This window comes from Phyllobates terribilis, unplaced genomic scaffold (assembly GCF_046119375.1).
Source record: "Phyllobates terribilis strain yellow unplaced genomic scaffold, ASM4611937v1 Scaffold_404__1_contigs__length_1715579, whole genome shotgun sequence".
NCBI lineage: Eukaryota > Metazoa > Chordata > Amphibia > Anura > Dendrobatidae > Phyllobates > Phyllobates terribilis.
The window spans coordinates 1,005,850-1,025,173 of NW_027363164.1; the positions used below are offsets into that span (position 1 = coordinate 1,005,850).

At 45.5% G+C, this 19,324-nt stretch overlaps 12 non-coding genes and 3 pseudogenes across 12 annotated transcripts; all 15 read left to right on the top strand.

Moving 5' to 3' along the window:
* The first annotated feature begins 1,009 nt into the window (after positions 1 to 1,009).
* LOC141225496 (U2 spliceosomal RNA) lies at positions 1,010 to 1,200 on the top strand. The gene has a single exon (XR_012292769.1). It is a non-coding gene; the product is annotated as a U2 spliceosomal RNA (small nuclear RNA).
* Positions 1,201 to 2,315: 1,115 nt separating this feature from the next.
* Positions 2,316 to 2,506, top strand: LOC141225497 (U2 spliceosomal RNA). Its single transcript, XR_012292770.1, has one exon. It is a non-coding gene; the product is annotated as a U2 spliceosomal RNA (small nuclear RNA).
* Positions 2,507 to 3,621: 1,115 nt separating this feature from the next.
* On the top strand, positions 3,622 to 3,713 carry LOC141225155 (U2 spliceosomal RNA; annotated as a pseudogene).
* Positions 3,714 to 4,475: 762 nt separating this feature from the next.
* On the top strand, positions 4,476 to 4,683 carry LOC141225644 (U2 spliceosomal RNA; annotated as a pseudogene).
* A 1,115-nt stretch (positions 4,684 to 5,798) lies between these two features.
* LOC141225498 (U2 spliceosomal RNA) lies at positions 5,799 to 5,989 on the top strand. The gene has a single exon (XR_012292771.1). It is a non-coding gene; the product is annotated as a U2 spliceosomal RNA (small nuclear RNA).
* A 1,118-nt stretch (positions 5,990 to 7,107) lies between these two features.
* LOC141225500 (U2 spliceosomal RNA) lies at positions 7,108 to 7,298 on the top strand. The gene has a single exon (XR_012292773.1). It is a non-coding gene; the product is annotated as a U2 spliceosomal RNA (small nuclear RNA).
* A 1,115-nt stretch (positions 7,299 to 8,413) lies between these two features.
* Positions 8,414 to 8,604, top strand: LOC141225501 (U2 spliceosomal RNA). Its single transcript, XR_012292774.1, has one exon. It is a non-coding gene; the product is annotated as a U2 spliceosomal RNA (small nuclear RNA).
* A 1,115-nt stretch (positions 8,605 to 9,719) lies between these two features.
* LOC141225502 (U2 spliceosomal RNA) lies at positions 9,720 to 9,910 on the top strand. Its single transcript, XR_012292775.1, has one exon. It is a non-coding gene; the product is annotated as a U2 spliceosomal RNA (small nuclear RNA).
* Positions 9,911 to 11,025: 1,115 nt separating this feature from the next.
* LOC141225503 (U2 spliceosomal RNA) lies at positions 11,026 to 11,216 on the top strand. Its single transcript, XR_012292776.1, has one exon. It is a non-coding gene; the product is annotated as a U2 spliceosomal RNA (small nuclear RNA).
* Positions 11,217 to 12,331: 1,115 nt separating this feature from the next.
* Positions 12,332 to 12,522, top strand: LOC141225504 (U2 spliceosomal RNA). Its single transcript, XR_012292777.1, has one exon. It is a non-coding gene; the product is annotated as a U2 spliceosomal RNA (small nuclear RNA).
* A 1,115-nt stretch (positions 12,523 to 13,637) lies between these two features.
* On the top strand, positions 13,638 to 13,828 carry LOC141225506 (U2 spliceosomal RNA). The gene has a single exon (XR_012292779.1). It is a non-coding gene; the product is annotated as a U2 spliceosomal RNA (small nuclear RNA).
* Positions 13,829 to 14,943: 1,115 nt separating this feature from the next.
* LOC141225548 (U2 spliceosomal RNA) lies at positions 14,944 to 15,134 on the top strand. Its single transcript, XR_012292820.1, has one exon. It is a non-coding gene; the product is annotated as a U2 spliceosomal RNA (small nuclear RNA).
* Positions 15,135 to 16,249: 1,115 nt separating this feature from the next.
* Positions 16,250 to 16,440, top strand: LOC141225520 (U2 spliceosomal RNA). The gene has a single exon (XR_012292792.1). It is a non-coding gene; the product is annotated as a U2 spliceosomal RNA (small nuclear RNA).
* A 1,116-nt stretch (positions 16,441 to 17,556) lies between these two features.
* On the top strand, positions 17,557 to 17,747 carry LOC141225508 (U2 spliceosomal RNA). The gene has a single exon (XR_012292780.1). It is a non-coding gene; the product is annotated as a U2 spliceosomal RNA (small nuclear RNA).
* A 1,115-nt stretch (positions 17,748 to 18,862) lies between these two features.
* Positions 18,863 to 18,940, top strand: LOC141225134 (U2 spliceosomal RNA; annotated as a pseudogene).
* Positions 18,941 to 19,324: the final 384 nt, after the last annotated feature.

Sequence of the window (19,324 nt, forward strand, 5' to 3'; positions counted from 1 at the left end):
CCTCATTGGATTTTTCATGTTCAAAGTTGCAGAAGCCAGATTACAAGCTCATTTTGGTTCAACTTCAGCAACTGTGCATTGCATTGCCATGTAATGTGATGCAATGCTATCTTTCTAGCTCTCCCTTTTTACTTCCTTTTGGATAAACAGACATATTAGGCAAGCATTTTGGAGCTTTCACCTAAATAACTACAGGTGGTGAGATAAGCTGCACAATATAATTGACCTTTCAGTATATTGTTGCACACACACCATCTATTTAGCAAATGCCCTTGTTATCAACAGCAGCCTTTTAAACTCACCTGAGCTAACAGGTATGTGCGCTGGTTACTCTGCTGCGCTTAAAATTTCTTTTTTGGTTTGCTACAATGCCTTTTCTGAAACGTTGTCTCCTTCTGCTGGGACACTGACTTCTTTCATTTAATGCCTGCAGACTATAAAAGAGAACCCAACCCAAAAAGTTTGGTTGATTAGTCTGTGGCATTCTGTTAAACTGTTGCTTATGGCGGTCTCTGTGAGCTTCTCAGCGACATTCAGCCAGCCAGGTATCCTGCCTGCAGTAGATGGAATGTGGCAATGGAACGCTGGCTGCGCGTGTCATAATAGGCTCTGAGCCTTTATATACCTGTGCACAGCAGCAGCCACCTTCAGTCTGCTGCTGGACAGCCAGCAGCAGCAGCAGCAGGAGAGGTATGTAATCAGGAGCCCTCCTGCTAAGGGTAGACAGCTGCTCGTTCCACCCCACCCCCCGCCTTAATTGGTTCTCCTCCCTTCCAACGGTGTTGAGGCGGGTGGGAACAGCAGGGGGTGAAGGTGCTGTGTTTAAAGAGGTGGAGTTATGCAGATCTAAAACGCGTGGATTGCAGCAGCAGCAAGCCAAAAAGTGCAGGCATGTAAGGGATCTAGAGGTTGACAACATGTCTTCTTAACGGGAGTCCAGGAGCTCATCTCCACAAATGGACTTTTCAGGATCCTTGGGTGGCTCCGTAGTTTGAAACCAATTCTGGTTATCGCTTCTCGGCCTTTTGGCTAAGATCAAGTGTAGTATCTGTTCTTATCAGTTTAATATCTGATACGTCCCCTATCTGGGGACCATATATTAAATGGATTTTTAGAACAGGGAGATGGAAAAAGAGCTTGCTCTGTCCACTCCACGCATTGACCTGGTATTGCAGTATCTCCAGGACCGGTGCACCCCTTCTTTAATGCAGTTTCTAAAATCAGAAAGAATTGAATTCAATGTTTTTTGTTCATTTTGCTTGTTTGTCGGATTTTGGGATGGACTCTTTGGCTTTGCTTTTCTTCTCCTCATTGGATTTTTCATGTTCAAAGTTGCAGAAGCCAGATTACAAGCTCATTTTGGTTCAACTTCAGCAACTGTGCATTGCATTGCCATGTAATGTGATGCAATGCTATCTTTCTAGCTCTCCCTTTTTACTTCCTTTTGGATAAACAGACATATTAGGCAAGCATTTTGGAGCTTTCACCTAAATAACTTCAGGTGGTGAGATAAGCTGCACAATATAATTGACCTTTCAGTATATTGTTGCACACACACCATCTATTTAGCAAATGCCCTTGTTATCAACAGCAGCCTTTTAAACTCACCTGAGCTAACAGGTATGTGCGCTGGTTACTCTGCTGCGCTTAAAATTTCTTTTTTGGTTTGCTACAATGCCTTTTCTGAAACGTTGTCTCCTTCTGCTGGAACACTGACTTCTTTCATTTAATGCCTGCAGACTATAAAAGAGAACCCAACCCAAAAAGTTTGGTTGATTAGTCTGTGGCATTCTGTTAAACTGTTGCTTATGGCGGTCTCTGTGAGCTTCTCAGCGACATTCAGCCAGCCAGGTATCCTGCCTGCAGTAGATGGAATGTGGCAATGGAACGCTGGCTGCGCGTGTCATAATAGGCTCTGAGCCTTTATATACCTGTGCACAGCAGCAGCCACCTTCAGTCTGCTGCTGGACAGCCAGCAGCAGCAGCAGCAGGAGAGGTATGTAATCAGGAGCCCTCCTGCTAAGGGTAGACAGCTGCTCGTTCCACCCCACCCCCCGCCTTAATTGGTTCTCCTCCCTTCCAACGGTGTTGAGGCGGGTGGGAACAGCAGGGGGTGAAGGTGCTGTGTTTAAAGAGGTGGAGTTATGCAGATCTAAAACGCGTGGATTGCAGCAGCAGCAAGCCGAAAAGTGCAGGCATGTAAGGGATCTAGAGGTTGACAACATGTCTTCTTAACGGGAGTCCAGGAGCTCATCTCCACAAATGGACTTTTCAGGATCCTTGGGTGGCTCCGTAGTTTGAAACCAATTCTGGTTATCGCTTCTCGGCCTTTTGGCTAAGATCAAGTGTAGTATCTGTTCTTATCAGTTTAATATCTGATACGTCCCCTATCTGGGGACCATATATTAAATGGATTTTTAGAACAGGGAGATGGAAAAAGAGCTTGCTCTGTCCACTCCACGCATTGACCTGGTATTGCAGTATCTCCAGGACCGGTGCACCCCTTCTTTAATGCAGTTTCTAAAATCAGAAAGAATTGAATTCAATGTTTTTTGTTCATTTTGCTTGTTTGTCGGATTTTGGGATGGACTCTTTGGCTTTGCTTTTCTTCTCCTCATTGGATTTTTCATGTTCAAAGTTGCAGAAGCCAGATTACAAGCTCATTTTGGTTCAACTTCAGCAACTGTGCATTGCATTGCCATGTAATGTGATGCAATGCTATCTTTCTAGCTCTCCCTTTTTACTTCCTTTTGGATAAACAGACATATTAGGCAAGCATTTTGGAGCTTTCACCTAAATAACTACAGGTGGTGAGATAAGCTGCACAATATAATTGACCTTTCAGTATATTGTTGCACACACACCATCTATTTAGCAAATGCCCTTGTTATCAACAGCAGCCTTTTAAACTCACCTGAGCTAACAGGTATGTGCGCTGGTTACTCTGCTGCGCTTAAAATTTCTTTTTTGGTTTGCTACAATGCCTTTTCTGAAACGTTGTCTCCTTCTGCTGGAACACTGACTTCTTTCATTTAATGCCTGCAGACTATAAAAGAGAACCCAACCCAAAAAGTTTGGTTGATTAGTCTGTGGCATTCTGTTAAACTGTTGCTTATGGCGGTCTCTGTGAGCTTCTCAGCGACATTCAGCCAGCCAGGTATCCTGCCTGCAGTAGATGGAATGTGGCAATGGAACGCTGGCTGCGCGTGTCATAATAGGCTCTGAGCCTTTATATACCTGTGCACAGCAGCAGCCACCTTCAGTCTGCTGCTGGACAGCCAGCAGCAGCAGCAGCAGGAGAGGTATGTAATCAGGAGCCCTCCTGCTAAGGGTAGACAGCTGCTCGTTCCACCCCACCCCCCGCCTTAATTGGTTCTCCTCCCTTCCAACGGTGTTGAGGCGGGTGGGAACAGCAGGGGGTGAAGGTGCTGTGTTTAAAGAGGTGGAGTTATGCAGATCTAAAACGCGTGGATTGCAGCAGCAGCAAGCCGAAAAGTGCAGGCATGTAAGGGATCTAGAGGTTGACAACATGTCTTCTTAACGGGAGTCCAGGAGCTCATCTCCACAAATGGACTTTTCAGGATCCTTGGGTGGCTCCGTAGTTTGAAACCAATTCTGGTTATCGCTTCTCGGCCTTTTGGCTAAGATCAAGTGTAGTATCTTTCGAAAAGGCGGTTTTGGATGTTGGCCGCCCTAGTAGATTGATACATTATGCACACTGGGGTTTAGGCGCTTGTTAGTACCCCAGGTGGCTAATATAGTCATCTGGTGGAAAGCATGGCCCCCCAGGATCGACGCCATTGGGCCGGGGAAGATCGAAAGCCCGAAGTGTGAAGTGCCCCAGGAGTGGTGACCCTGGGGTGCCTTAACTCACTGGGATTGGGAACCCCACTTGAGTTTATGGCACATTTGCACAAGCACTTCAAATTTTCTTTCTTCGCACACACCCTTATTCCGGGCCTTCTGGCCTTAGGATGGGGAATTTTTCAATTCCCGGTCGAAGGTCTGGGCAGTATTATACTGTGAAACCTTCACTATTTATTTAATTTCTTTGTCACTGTGTGTCCACTTATTCACGTGTGTCACGTCCTACTAGGATTTTGTCGGGATGCGGTTCCCTTACGGGTTCCTCTCTTGGCAGGTCTAGGGGGAGAGTGTGTGGCCATCAGGTTCCGCTCCCCCCTGAACCCCGCTGGCTCTCCTCTTTCGGGAGGAGAGTGTTGTTGGCTCCCCTCTTCCGGGTGGGGAGCACAGTCTTTGGCTCCCAGTGCCTTGCTCGGGTGAGAACTCGGGCAGGTGCTGGGGGTAAGATTGGGTCGCCTCTGGCTTCGGCTGGAGGTGGCTTTTTGTCCCCGTTCCTCGCTGTAGCTTTTTGGCTCGGAGGGACGGGGAATGGTTTGGGGGACCCTTCTCCTTTTGGAGAGGGTTTCAATTAGACCAGCATCCTAGTGCACTTTTTTTGTGGCACTTGTCACTTTTTTAAGCGCACTCGGGTTTTGTACACGAATTCGGGCTTAAAAAAAGAAAAAATCTGTTCTTATCAGTTTAATATCTGATACGTCCCCTATCTGGGGACCATATATTAAATGGATTTTTAGAACAGGGAGATGGAAAAAGAGCTTGCTCTGTCCACTCCACGCATTGACCTGGTATTGCAGTATCTCCAGGACCGGTGCACCCCTTCTTTAATGCAGTTTCTAAAATCAGAAAGAATTGAATTCAATGTTTTTTGTTCATTTTGCTTGTTTGTCGGATTTTGGGATGGACTCTTTGGCTTTGCTTTTCTTCTCCTCATTGGATTTTTCATGTTCAAAGTTGCAGAAGCCAGATTACAAGCTCATTTTGGTTCAACTTCAGCAACTGTGCATTGCATTGCCATGTAATGTGATGCAATGCTATCTTTCTAGCTCTCCCTTTTTACTTCCTTTTGGATAAACAGACATATTAGGCAAGCATTTTGGAGCTTTCACCTAAATAACTACAGGTGGTGAGATAAGCTGCACAATATAATTGACCTTTCAGTATATTGTTGCACACACACCATCTATTTAGCAAATGCCCTTGTTATCAACAGCAGCCTTTTAAACTCACCTGAGCTAACAGGTATGTGCGCTGGTTACTCTGCTGCGCTTAAAATTTCTTTTTTGGTTTGCTACAATGCCTTTTCTGAAACGTTGTCTCCTTCTGCTGGAACACTGACTTCTTTCATTTAATGCCTGCAGACTATAAAAGAGAACCCAACCCAAAAAGTTTGGTTGATTAGTCTGTGGCATTCTGTTAAACTGTTGCTTATGGCGGTCTCTGTGAGCTTCTCAGCGACATTCAGCCAGCCAGGTATCCTGCCTGCAGTAGATGGAATGTGGCAATGGAACGCTGGCTGCGCGTGTCATAATAGGCTCTGAGCCTTTATATACCTGTGCACAGCAGCAGCCACCTTCAGTCTGCTGCTGGACAGCCAGCAGCAGCAGCAGCAGGAGAGGTATGTAATCAGGAGCCCTCCTGCTAAGGGTAGACAGCTGCTCGTTCCACCCCACCCCCCGCCTTAATTGGTTCTCCTCCCTTCCAACGGTGTTGAGGCGGGTGGGAACAGCAGGGGGTGAAGGTGCTGTGTTTAAAGAGGTGGAGTTATGCAGATCTAAAACGCGTGGATTGCAGCAGCAGCAAGCCGAAAAGTGCAGGCATGTAAGGGATCTAGAGGTTGACAACATGTCTTCTTAACGGGAGTCCAGGAGCTCATCTCCACAAATGGACTTTTCAGGATCCTTGGGTGGCTCCGTAGTTTGAAACCAATTCTGGTTATCGCTTCTCGGCCTTTTGGCTAAGATCAAGTGTAGTATCTGTTCTTATCAGTTTAATATCTGATACGTCCCCTATCTGGGGACCATATATTAAATGGATTTTTAGAACAGGGAGATGGAAAAAGAGCTTGCTCTGTCCACTCCACGCATTGACCTGGTATTGCAGTATCTCCAGGACCGGTGCACCCCTTCTTTAATGCAGTTTCTAAAATCAGAAAGAATTGAATTCAATGTTTTTTGTTCATTTTGCTTGTTTGTCGGATTTTGGGATGGACTCTTTGGCTTTGCTTTTCTTCTCCTCATTGGATTTTTCATGTTCAAAGTTGCAGAAGCCAGATTACAAGCTCATTTTGGTTCAACTTCAGCAACTGTGCATTGCATTGCCATGTAATGTGATGCAATGCTATCTTTCTAGCTCTCCCTTTTTACTTCCTTTTGGATAAACAGACATATTAGGCAAGCATTTTGGAGCTTTCACCTAAATAACTACAGGTGGTGAGATAAGCTGCACAATATAATTGACCTTTCAGTATATTGTTGCACACACACCATCTATTTAGCAAATGCCCTTGTTATCAACAGCAGCCTTTTAAACTCACCTGAGCTAACAGGTATGTGCGCTGGTTACTCTGCTGCGCTTAAAATTTCTTTTTTGGTTTGCTACAATGCCTTTTCTGAAACGTTGTCTCCTTCTGCTGGAACACTGACTTCTTTCATTTAATGCCTGCAGACTATAAAAGAGAACCCAACCCAAAAAGTTTGGTTGATTAGTCTGTGGCATTCTGTTAAACTGTTGCTTATGGCGGTCTCTGTGAGCTTCTCAGCGACATTCAGCCAGCCAGGTATCCTGCCTGCAGTAGATGGAATGTGGCAATGGAACGCTGGCTGCGCGTGTCATAATAGGCTCTGAGCCTTTATATACCTGTGCACAGCAGCAGCCACCTTCAGTCTGCTGCTGGACAGCCAGCAGCAGCAGCAGCAGCAGGAGAGGTATGTAATCAGGAGCCCTCCTGCTAAGGGTAGACAGCTGCTCGTTCCACCCCACCCCCCGCCTTAATTGGTTCTCCTCCCTTCCAACGGTGTTGAGGCGGGTGGGAACAGCAGGGGGTGAAGGTGCTGTGTTTAAAGAGGTGGAGTTATGCAGATCTAAAACGCGTGGATTGCAGCAGCAGCAAGCCGAAAAGTGCAGGCATGTAAGGGATCTAGAGGTTGACAACATGTCTTCTTAACGGGAGTCCAGGAGCTCATCTCCACAAATGGACTTTTCAGGATCCTTGGGTGGCTCCGTAGTTTGAAACCAATTCTGGTTATCGCTTCTCGGCCTTTTGGCTAAGATCAAGTGTAGTATCTGTTCTTATCAGTTTAATATCTGATACGTCCCCTATCTGGGGACCATATATTAAATGGATTTTTAGAACAGGGAGATGGAAAAAGAGCTTGCTCTGTCCACTCCACGCATTGACCTGGTATTGCAGTATCTCCAGGACCGGTGCACCCCTTCTTTAATGCAGTTTCTAAAATCAGAAAGAATTGAATTCAATGTTTTTTGTTCATTTTGCTTGTTTGTCGGATTTTGGGATGGACTCTTTGGCTTTGCTTTTCTTCTCCTCATTGGATTTTTCATGTTCAAAGTTGCAGAAGCCAGATTACAAGCTCATTTTGGTTCAACTTCAGCAACTGTGCATTGCATTGCCATGTAATGTGATGCAATGCTATCTTTCTAGCTCTCCCTTTTTACTTCCTTTTGGATAAACAGACATATTAGGCAAGCATTTTGGAGCTTTCACCTAAATAACTACAGGTGGTGAGATAAGCTGCACAATATAATTGACCTTTCAGTATATTGTTGCACACACACCATCTATTTAGCAAATGCCCTTGTTATCAACAGCAGCCTTTTAAACTCACCTGAGCTAACAGGTATGTGCGCTGGTTACTCTGCTGCGCTTAAAATTTCTTTTTTGGTTTGCTACAATGCCTTTTCTGAAACGTTGTCTCCTTCTGCTGGAACACTGACTTCTTTCATTTAATGCCTGCAGACTATAAAAGAGAACCCAACCCAAAAAGTTTGGTTGATTAGTCTGTGGCATTCTGTTAAACTGTTGCTTATGGCGGTCTCTGTGAGCTTCTCAGCGACATTCAGCCAGCCAGGTATCCTGCCTGCAGTAGATGGAATGTGGCAATGGAACGCTGGCTGCGCGTGTCATAATAGGCTCTGAGCCTTTATATACCTGTGCACAGCAGCAGCCACCTTCAGTCTGCTGCTGGACAGCCAGCAGCAGCAGCAGCAGGAGAGGTATGTAATCAGGAGCCCTCCTGCTAAGGGTAGACAGCTGCTCGTTCCACCCCACCCCCCGCCTTAATTGGTTCTCCTCCCTTCCAACGGTGTTGAGGCGGGTGGGAACAGCAGGGGGTGAAGGTGCTGTGTTTAAAGAGGTGGAGTTATGCAGATCTAAAACGCGTGGATTGCAGCAGCAGCAAGCCGAAAAGTGCAGGCATGTAAGGGATCTAGAGGTTGACAACATGTCTTCTTAACGGGAGTCCAGGAGCTCATCTCCACAAATGGACTTTTCAGGATCCTTGGGTGGCTCCGTAGTTTGAAACCAATTCTGGTTATCGCTTCTCGGCCTTTTGGCTAAGATCAAGTGTAGTATCTGTTCTTATCAGTTTAATATCTGATACGTCCCCTATCTGGGGACCATATATTAAATGGATTTTTAGAACAGGGAGATGGAAAAAGAGCTTGCTCTGTCCACTCCACGCATTGACCTGGTATTGCAGTATCTCCAGGACCGGTGCACCCCTTCTTTAATGCAGTTTCTAAAATCAGAAAGAATTGAATTCAATGTTTTTTGTTCATTTTGCTTGTTTGTCGGATTTTGGGATGGACTCTTTGGCTTTGCTTTTCTTCTCCTCATTGGATTTTTCATGTTCAAAGTTGCAGAAGCCAGATTACAAGCTCATTTTGGTTCAACTTCAGCAACTGTGCATTGCATTGCCATGTAATGTGATGCAATGCTATCTTTCTAGCTCTCCCTTTTTACTTCCTTTTGGATAAACAGACATATTAGGCAAGCATTTTGGAGCTTTCACCTAAATAACTACAGGTGGTGAGATAAGCTGCACAATATAATTGACCTTTCAGTATATTGTTGCACACACACCATCTATTTAGCAAATGCCCTTGTTATCAACAGCAGCCTTTTAAACTCACCTGAGCTAACAGGTATGTGCGCTGGTTACTCTGCTGCGCTTAAAATTTCTTTTTTGGTTTGCTACAATGCCTTTTCTGAAACGTTGTCTCCTTCTGCTGGAACACTGACTTCTTTCATTTAATGCCTGCAGACTATAAAAGAGAACCCAACCCAAAAAGTTTGGTTGATTAGTCTGTGGCATTCTGTTAAACTGTTGCTTATGGCGGTCTCTGTGAGCTTCTCAGCGACATTCAGCCAGCCAGGTATCCTGCCTGCAGTAGATGGAATGTGGCAATGGAACGCTGGCTGCGCGTGTCATAATAGGCTCTGAGCCTTTATATACCTGTGCACAGCAGCAGCCACCTTCAGTCTGCTGCTGGACAGCCAGCAGCAGCAGCAGCAGGAGAGGTATGTAATCAGGAGCCCTCCTGCTAAGGGTAGACAGCTGCTCGTTCCACCCCACCCCCCGCCTTAATTGGTTCTCCTCCCTTCCAACGGTGTTGAGGCGGGTGGGAGCAGCAGGGGGTGAAGGTGCTGTGTTTAAAGAGGTGGAGTTATGCAGATCTAAAACGCGTGGATTGCAGCAGCAGCAAGCCGAAAAGTGCAGGCATGTAAGGGATCTAGAGATTGACAACATGTCTTCTTAACGGGAGTCCAGGAGCTCATCTCCACAAATGGACTTTTCAGGATCCTTGGGTGGCTCCGTAGTTTGAAACCAATTCTGGTTATCGCTTCTCGGCCTTTTGGCTAAGATCAAGTGTAGTATCTGTTCTTATCAGTTTAATATCTGATACGTCCCCTATCTGGGGACCATATATTAAATGGATTTTTAGAACAGGGAGATGGAAAAAGAGCTTGCTCTGTCCACTCCACGCATTGACCTGGTATTGCAGTATCTCCAGGACCGGTGCACCCCTTCTTTAATGCAGTTTCTAAAATCAGAAAGAATTGAATTCAATGTTTTTTGTTCATTTTGCTTGTTTGTCGGATTTTGGGATGGACTCTTTGGCTTTGCTTTTCTTCTCCTCATTGGATTTTTCATGTTCAAAGTTGCAGAAGCCAGATTACAAGCTCATTTTGGTTCAACTTCAGCAACTGTGCATTGCATTGCCATGTAATGTGATGCAATGCTATCTTTCTAGCTCTCCCTTTTTACTTCCTTTTGGATAAACAGACATATTAGGCAAGCATTTTGGAGCTTTCACCTAAATAACTACAGGTGGTGAGATAAGCTGCACAATATAATTGACCTTTCAGTATATTGTTGCACACACACCATCTATTTAGCAAATGCCCTTGTTATCAACAGCAGCCTTTTAAACTCACCTGAGCTAACAGGTATGTGCGCTGGTTACTCTGCTGCGCTTAAAATTTCTTTTTTGGTTTGCTACAATGACTTTTCTGAAACGTTGTCTCCTTCTGCTGGAACACTGACTTCTTTCATTTAATGCCTGCAGACTATAAAAGAGAACCCAACCCAAAAAGTTTGGTTGATTAGTCTGTGGCATTCTGTTAAACTGTTGCTTATGGCGGTCTCTGTGAGCTTCTCAGCGACATTCAGCCAGCCAGGTATCCTGCCTGCAGTAGATGGAATGTGGCAATGGAACGCTGGCTGCGCGTGTCATAATAGGCTCTGAGCCTTTATATACCTGTGCACAGCAGCAGCCACCTTCAGTCTGCTGCTGGACAGCCAGCAGCAGCAGCAGCAGGAGAGGTATGTAATCAGGAGCCTTCCTGCTAAGGGTAGACAGCTGCTCGTTCCACCCCACCCCCCGCCTTAATTGGTTCTCCTCCCTTCCAACGGTGTTGAGGCGGGTGGGAACAGCAGGGGGTGAAGGTGCTGTGTTTAAAGAGGTGGAGTTATGCAGATCTAAAACGCGTGGATTGCAGCAGCAGCAAGCCGAAAAGTGCAGGCATGTAAGGGATCTAGAGGTTGACAACATGTCTTCTTAACGGGAGTCCAGGAGCTCATCTCCACAAATGGACTTTTCAGGATCCTTGGGTGGCTCCGTAGTTTGAAACCAATTCTGGTTATCGCTTCTCGGCCTTTTGGCTAAGATCAAGTGTAGTATCTGTTCTTATCAGTTTAATATCTGATACGTCCCCTATCTGGGGACCATATATTAAATGGATTTTTAGAACAGGGAGATGGAAAAAGAGCTTGCTCTGTCCACTCCACGCATTGACCTGGTATTGCAGTATCTCCAGGACCGGTGCACCCCTTCTTTAATGCAGTTTCTAAAATCAGAAAGAATTGAATTCAATGTTTTTTGTTCATTTTGCTTGTTTGTCGGATTTTGGGATGGACTCTTTGGCTTTGCTTTTCTTCTCCTCATTGGATTTTTCATGTTCAAAGTTGCAGAAGCCAGATTACAAGCTCATTTTGGTTCAACTTCAGCAACTGTGCATTGCATTGCCATGTAATGTGATGCAATGCTATCTTTCTAGCTCTCCCTTTTTACTTCCTTTTGGATAAACAGACATATTAGGCAAGCATTTTGGAGCTTTCACCTAAATAACTACAGGTGGTGAGATAAGCTGCACAATATAATTGACCTTTCAGTATATTGTTGCACACACACCATCTATTTAGCAAATGCCCTTGTTATCAACAGCAGCCTTTTAAACTCACCTGAGCTAACAGGTATGTGCGCTGGTTACTCTGCTGCGCTTAAAATTTCTTTTTTGGTTTGCTACAATGCCTTTTCTGAAACGTTGTCTCCTTCTGCTGGAACACTGACTTCTTTCATTTAATGCCTGCAGACTATAAAAGAGAACCCAACCCAAAAAGTTTGGTTGATTAGTCTGTGGCATTCTGTTAAACTGTTGCTTATGGCGGTCTCTGTGAGCTTCTCAGCGACATTCAGCCAGCCAGGTATCCTGCCTGCAGTAGATGGAATGTGGCAATGGAACGCTGGCTGCGCGTGTCATAATAGGCTCTGAGCCTTTATATACCTGTGCACAGCAGCAGCCACCTTCAGTCTGCTGCTGGACAGCCAGCAGCAGCAGCAGCAGGAGAGGTATGTAATCAGGAGCCCTCCTGCTAAGGGTAGACAGCTGCTCGTTCCACCCCACCCCCCGCCTTAATTGGTTCTCCTCCCTTCCAACGGTGTTGAGGCGGGTGGGAACAGCAGGGGGTGAAGGTGCTGTGTTTAAAGAGGTGGAGTTATGCAGATCTAAAACGCGTGGATTGCAGCAGCAGCAAGCCGAAAAGTGCAGGCATGTAAGGGATCTAGAGGTTGACAACATGTCTTCTTAACGGGAGTCCAGGAGCTCATCTCCACAAATGGACTTTTCAGGATCCTTGGGTGGCTCCGTAGTTTGAAACCAATTCTGGTTATCGCTTCTCGGCCTTTTGGCTAAGATCAAGTGTAGTATCTGTTCTTATCAGTTTAATATCTGATACGTCCCCTATCTGGGGACCATATATTAAATGGATTTTTAGAACAGGGAGATGGAAAAAGAGCTTGCTCTGTCCACTCCACGCATTGACCTGGTATTGCAGTATCTCCAGGACCGGTGCACCCCTTCTTTAATGCAGTTTCTAAAATCAGAAAGAATTGAATTCAATGTTTTTTGTTCATTTTGCTTGTTTGTCGGATTTTGGGATGGACTCTTTGGCTTTGCTTTTCTTCTCCTCATTGGATTTTTCATGTTCAAAGTTGCAGAAGCCAGATTACAAGCTCATTTTGGTTCAACTTCAGCAACTGTGCATTGCATTGCCATGTAATGTGATGCAATGCTATCTTTCTAGCTCTCCCTTTTTACTTCCTTTTGGATAAACAGACATATTAGGCAAGCATTTTGGAGCTTTCACCTAAATAACTACAGGTGGTGAGATAAGCTGCACAATATAATTGACCTTTCAGTATATTGTTGCACACACACCATCTATTTAGCAAATGCCCTTGTTATCAACAGCAGCCTTTTAAACTCACCTGAGCTAACAGGTATGTGCGCTGGTTACTCTGCTGCGCTTAAAATTTCTTTTTTGGTTTGCTACAATGCCTTTTCTGAAACGTTGTCTCCTTCTGCTGGAACACTGACTTCTTTCATTTAATGCCTGCAGACTATAAAAGAGAACCCAACCCAAAAAGTTTGGTTGATTAGTCTGTGGCATTCTGTTAAACTGTTGCTTATGGCGGTCTCTGTGAGCTTCTCAGCGACATTCAGCCAGCCAGGTATCCTGCCTGCAGTAGATGGAATGTGGCAATGGAACGCTGGCTGCGCGTGTCATAATAGGCTCTGAGCCTTTATATACCTGTGCACAGCAGCAGCCACCTTCAGTCTGCTGCTGGACAGCCAGCAGCAGCAGCAGCAGGAGAGGTATGTAATCAGGAGCCCTCCTGCTAAGGGTAGACAGCTGCTCGTTCCACCCCACCCCCCGCCTTAATTGGTTCTCCTCCCTTCCAACGGTGTTGAGGCGGGTGGGAACAGCAGGGGGTGAAGGTGCTGTGTTTAAAGAGGTGGAGTTATGCAGATCTAAAACGCGTGGATTGCAGCAGCAGCAAGCCGAAAAGTGCAGGCATGTAAGGGATCTAGAGGTTGACAACATGTCTTCTTAACGGGAGTCCAGGAGCTCATCTCCACAAATGGACTTTTCAGGATCCTTGGGTGGCTCCGTAGTTTGAAACCAATTCTGGTTATCGCTTCTCGGCCTTTTGGCTAAGATCAAGTGTAGTATCTGTTCTTATCAGTTTAATATCTGATACGTCCCCTATCTGGGGACCATATATTAAATGGATTTTTAGAACAGGGAGATGGAAAAAGAGCTTGCTCTGTCCACTCCACGCATTGACCTGGTATTGCAGTATCTCCAGGACCGGTGCACCCCTTCTTTAATGCAGTTTCTAAAATCAGAAAGAATTGAATTCAATGTTTTTTGTTCATTTTGCTTGTTTGTCGGATTTTGGGATGGACTCTTTGGCTTTGCTTTTCTTCTCCTCATTGGATTTTTCATGTTCAAAGTTGCAGAAGCCAGATTACAAGCTCATTTTGGTTCAACTTCAGCAACTGTGCATTGCATTGCCATGTAATGTGATGCAATGCTATCTTTCTAGCTCTCCCTTTTTACTTCCTTTTGGATAAACAGACATATTAGGCAAGCATTTTGGAGCTTTCACCTAAATAACTACAGGTGGTGAGATAAGCTGCACAATATAATTGACCTTTCAGTATATTGTTGCACACACACCATCTATTTAGCAAATGCCCTTGTTATCAACAGCAGCCTTTTAAACTCACCTGAGCTAACAGGTATGTGCGCTGGTTACTCTGCTGCGCTTAAAATTTCTTTTTTGGTTTGCTACAATGCCTTTTCTGAAACGTTGTCTCCTTCTGCTGGAACACTGACTTCTTTCATTTAATGCCTGCAGACTATAAAAGAGAACCCAACCCAAAAAGTTTGGTTGATTAGTCTGTGGCATTCTGTTAAACTGTTGCTTATGGCGGTCTCTGTGAGCTTCTCAGCGACATTCAGCCAGCCAGGTATCCTGCCTGCAGTAGATGGAATGTGGCAATGGAACGCTGGCTGCGCGTGTCATAATAGGCTCTGAGCCTTTATATACCTGTGCACAGCAGCAGCCACCTTCAGTCTGCTGCTGGACAGCCAGCAGCAGCAGCAGCAGGAGAGGTATGTAATCAGGAGCCCTCCTGCTAAGGGTAGACAGCTGCTCGTTCCACCCCACCCCCCGCCTTAATTGGTTCTCCTCCCTTCCAACGGTGTTGAGGCGGGTGGGAACAGCAGGGGGTGAAGGTGCTGTGTTTAAAGAGGTGGAGTTATGCAGATCTAAAACGCGTGGATTGCAGCAGCAGCAAGCCGAAAAGTGCAGGCATGTAAGGGATCTAGAGGTTGACAACATGTCTTCTTAACGGGAGTCCAGGAGCTCATCTCCACAAATGGACTTTTCAGGATCCTTGGGTGGCTCCGTAGTTTGAAACCAATTCTGGTTATCGCTTCTCGGCCTTTTGGCTAAGATCAAGTGTAGTAACTGTTCTTATCAGTTTAATATCTGATACGTCCCCTATCTGGGGACCATATATTAAATGGATTTTTAGAACAGGGAGATGGAAAAAGAGCTTGCTCTGTCCACTCCACGCATTGACCTGGTATTGCAGTATCTCCAGGACCGGTGCACCCCTTCTTTAATGCAGTTTCTAAAATCAGAAAGAATTGAATTCAATGTTTTTTGTTCATTTTGCTTGTTTGTCGGATTTTGGGATGGACTCTTTGGCTTTGCTTTTCTTCTCCTCAATGGATTTTTCATGTTCAAAGTTGCAGAAGCCAGATTACAAGCTCATTTTGGTTCAACTTCAGCAACTGTGCATTGCATTGCCATGTAATGTGATGCAATGCTATCTATCTAGCTCTCCCTTTTTACTTCCTTTTGGATAAACAGACATATTAGGCAAGCATTTTGGAGCTTTCACCTAAATAACTACAGGTGGTGAGATAAGCTGCACAATATAATTGACCTTTCAGTATATTGTTGCACACACACCATCTATTTAGCAAATGCCCTTGTTATCAACAGCAGCCTTTTAAACTCACCTGAGCTAACAGGTATGTGCGCTGGTTACTCTGCTGCGCTTAAAATTTCTTTTTTGGTTTGCTACAATGCCTTTTCTGAAACGTTGTCTCCTTCTGCTGGAACACTGACTTCTTTCATTTAATGCCTGCAGACTATAAAAGAGAACCCAACCCAAAAAGTTTGGTTGATTAGTCTGTGGCATTCTGTTAAACTGTTGCTTATGGCGGTCTCTGTGAGCTTCTCAGCGACATTCAGCCAGCCAGGTATCCTGCCTGCAGTAGATGGAATGTGGCAATGGAACGCTGGCTGCGCGTGTCATAATAGGCTCTGAGCCTTTATATACCTGTGCACAGCAGCAGCCACCTTCAGTCTGCTGCTGGACAGCCAGCAGCAGCAGCAGCAGGAGAGGTATGTAATCAGGAGCCCTCCTGCTAAGGGTAGACAGCTGCTCGTTCCACCCCACCCCCCGCCTTAATTGGTTCTCCTCCCTTCCAACGGTGTTGAGGCGGGTGGGAACAGCAGGGGGTGAAGGTGCTGTGTTTAAAGAGGTGGAGTTATGCAGATCTAAAACGCGTGGATTGCAGCAGCAGCAAGCCGAAAAGTGCAGGCATGTAAGGGATCTAGAGGTTGACAACATGTCTTCTTAACGGGAGTCCAGGAGCTCATCTCCACAAATGGACTTTTCAGGATCCTTGGGTGGCTCCGTAGTTTGAAACCAATTCTGGTTATCGCTTCTCGGCCTTTTGGCTAAGATCAAGTGTAGTATCTGTTCTTATCAGTTTAATATCTGATACGTCCCCTATCTGGGGACCATATATTAAATGGATTTTTAGAACAGGGAGATGGAAAAAGAGCTTGCTCTGTCCACTCCACGCATTGGCCTGGTATTGCAGTATCTCCAGGACCGGTGCACCCCTTCTTTAATGCAGTTTCTAAAATCAGAAAGAATTGAATTCAATGTTTTTTGTTCATTTTGCTTGTTTGTCGGATTTTGGGATGGACTCTTTGGCTTTGCTTTTCTTCTCCTCAATGGATTTTTCATGTTCAAAGTTGCAGAAGCCAGATTACAAGCTCATTTTGGTTCAACTTCAGCAACTGTGCATTGCATTGCCATGTAATGTGATGCAATGCTATCTTTCTAGCTCTCCCTTTTTACTTCCTTTTGGATAAACAGACATATTAGGCAAGCATTTTGGAGCTTTCACCTAAATAACTACAGGTGGTGAGATAAGCTGCACAATATAATTGACCTTTCAGTATATTGTTGCACACACACCATCTATTTAGCAAATGCCCTTGTTATCAACAGCAGCCTTTTAAACTCACCTGAGCTAACAGGTATGTGCGCTGGTTACTCTGCTGCGCTTAAAATTTCTTTTTTTGGTTTGCTACAATGCCTTTTCTGAAACGTTGTCTCCTTCTGCTGGAACACTGACTTCTTTCATTTAATGCCTGCAGACTATAAAAGAGAACCCAACCCAAAAAGTTTGGTTGATTAGTCTGTGGCATTCTGTTAAACTGTTGCTTATGGCGGTCTCTGTGAGCTTCTCAGCGACATTCAGCCAGCCAGGTATCCTGCCTGCAGTAGATGGAATGTGGCAATGGAACGCTGGCTGCGCGTGTCATAATAGGCTCTGAGCCTTTATATACCTGTGCACAGCAGCAGCCACCTTCAGTCTGCTGCTGGACAGCCAGCAGCAGCAGCAGCAGGAGAGGTATGTAATCAGGAGCCCTCCTGCTAAGGGTAGACAGCTGCTCGTTCCACCCCACCCCCCGCCTTAATTGGTTCTCCTCCCTTCCAACGGTGTTGAGGCGGGTGGGAACAGCAGGGGGTGAAGGTGCTGTGTTTAAAGAGGTGGAGTTATGCAGATCTAAAACGCGTGGATTGCAGCAGCAGCAAGCCGAAAAGTGCAGGCATGTAAGGGATCTAGAGGTTGACAACATGTCTTCTTAACGGGAGTCCAGGAGCTCATCTCCACAAATGGACTTTTCAGGATCCTTGGGTGGCTCCGTAGTTTGAAACCAATTCTGGTTATCGCTTCTCGGCCTTTTGGCTAAGATCAAGTGTAGTATCTGTTCTTATCAGTTTAATATCTGATACGTCCCCTATCTGGGGACCATATATTAAATGGATTTTTAGAACAGGGAGATGGAAAAAGAGCTTGCTCTGTCCACTCCACGCATTGACCTGGTATTGCAGTATCTCCAGGACCGGTGCACCCCTTCTTTAATGCAGTTTCTAAAATCAGAAAGAATTGAATTCAATGTTTTTTGTTCATTTTGCTTGTTTGTCGGATTTTGGGATGGACTCTTTGGCTTTGCTTTTCTTCTCCTCATTGGATTTTTCATGTTCAAAGTTGCAGAAGCCAGATTACAAGCTCATTTTGGTTCAACTTCAGCAACTGTGCATTGCATTGCCATGTAATGTGATGCAATGCTATCTTTCTAGCTCTCCCTTTTTACTTCCTTTTGGATAAACAGACATATTAGGCAAGCATTTTGGAGCTTTCACCTAAATAACTACAGGTGGTGAGATAAGCTGCACAATATAATTGACCTTTCAGTATATTGTTGCACACACACCATCTATTTAGCAAATGCCCTTGTTATCAACAGCAGCCTTTTAAACTCACCTGAGCTAACAGGTATGTGCGCTGGTTACTCTGCTGCGCTTAAAATTTCTTTTTTGGTTTGCTACAATGCCTTTTCTGAAACGTTGTCTCCTTCTGCTGGAACACTGACTTCTTTCATTTAATGCCTGCAGACTATAAAAGAGAACCCAACCCAAAAAGTTTGGTTGATTAGTCTGTGGCATTCTGTTAAACTGTTGCTTATGGCGGTCTCTGTGAGCTTCTCAGCGACATTCAGCCAGCCAGGTATCCTGCCTGCAGTAGATGGAATGTGGCAATGGAACGCTGGCTGCGCGTGTCATAATAGGCTCTGAGCCTTTATATACCTGTGCACAGCAGCAGCCACCTTCAGTCTGCTGCTGGACAGCCAGCAGCAGCAGCAGCAGGAGAGGTATGTAATCAGGAGCCCTCCTGCTAAGGGTAGACAGCTGCTCGTTCCACCCCACCCCCCGCCTTAATTGGTTCTCCTCCCTTCCAACGGTGTTGAGGCGGGTGGGAACAGCAGGGGGTGAAGGTGCTGTGTTTAAAGAGGTGGAGTTATGCAGATCTAAAACGCGTGGATTGCAGCAGCAGCAAGCCGAAAAGTGCAGGCATGTAAGGGATCTAGAGGTTGACAACATGTCTTCTTAACGGGAGTCCAGGAGCTCATCTCCACAAATGGACTTTTCAGGATCCTTGGGTGGCTCCGTAGTTTGAAACCAATTCTGGTTATCGCTTCTCGGCCTTTTGGCTAAGATCAAGTGTAGTATCTGTTCTTTTAAGAACACAAGAGCTACGATCTACACTTGACGAGAGCGATCGAACTCGGAAGGAGAAGAGCTTCGGAGCCCAGCTGACATCGGAGAAGGAAGGCGGATATCGGTGGGAGGAAGAAGCTCTAAAGAATCCAGAAGAAGACGAAGACTCGGAGAAGAATCGGGCTGTCCTGTGGAATCTTCGAGGAAGAAAATCATCGAGACAAAGACCTTTCGGGGAATTTGTCCAGAACACGACGGGAGAAGAATCTGCATAGCTCCACCCATTCCGGGAAGAGTTCCAGATCCAGCTCCAAGAAGTAACTGCAGGAGGAAAGCCATGGCAAGCGCTGCGAGGAAGGCCGAAAAGAAGAGCCTGGAGCAGGGGACAGCCAGGAGGGCCCAGCCAGGAGCCGATTCTGACCCCAAGGACTCTGC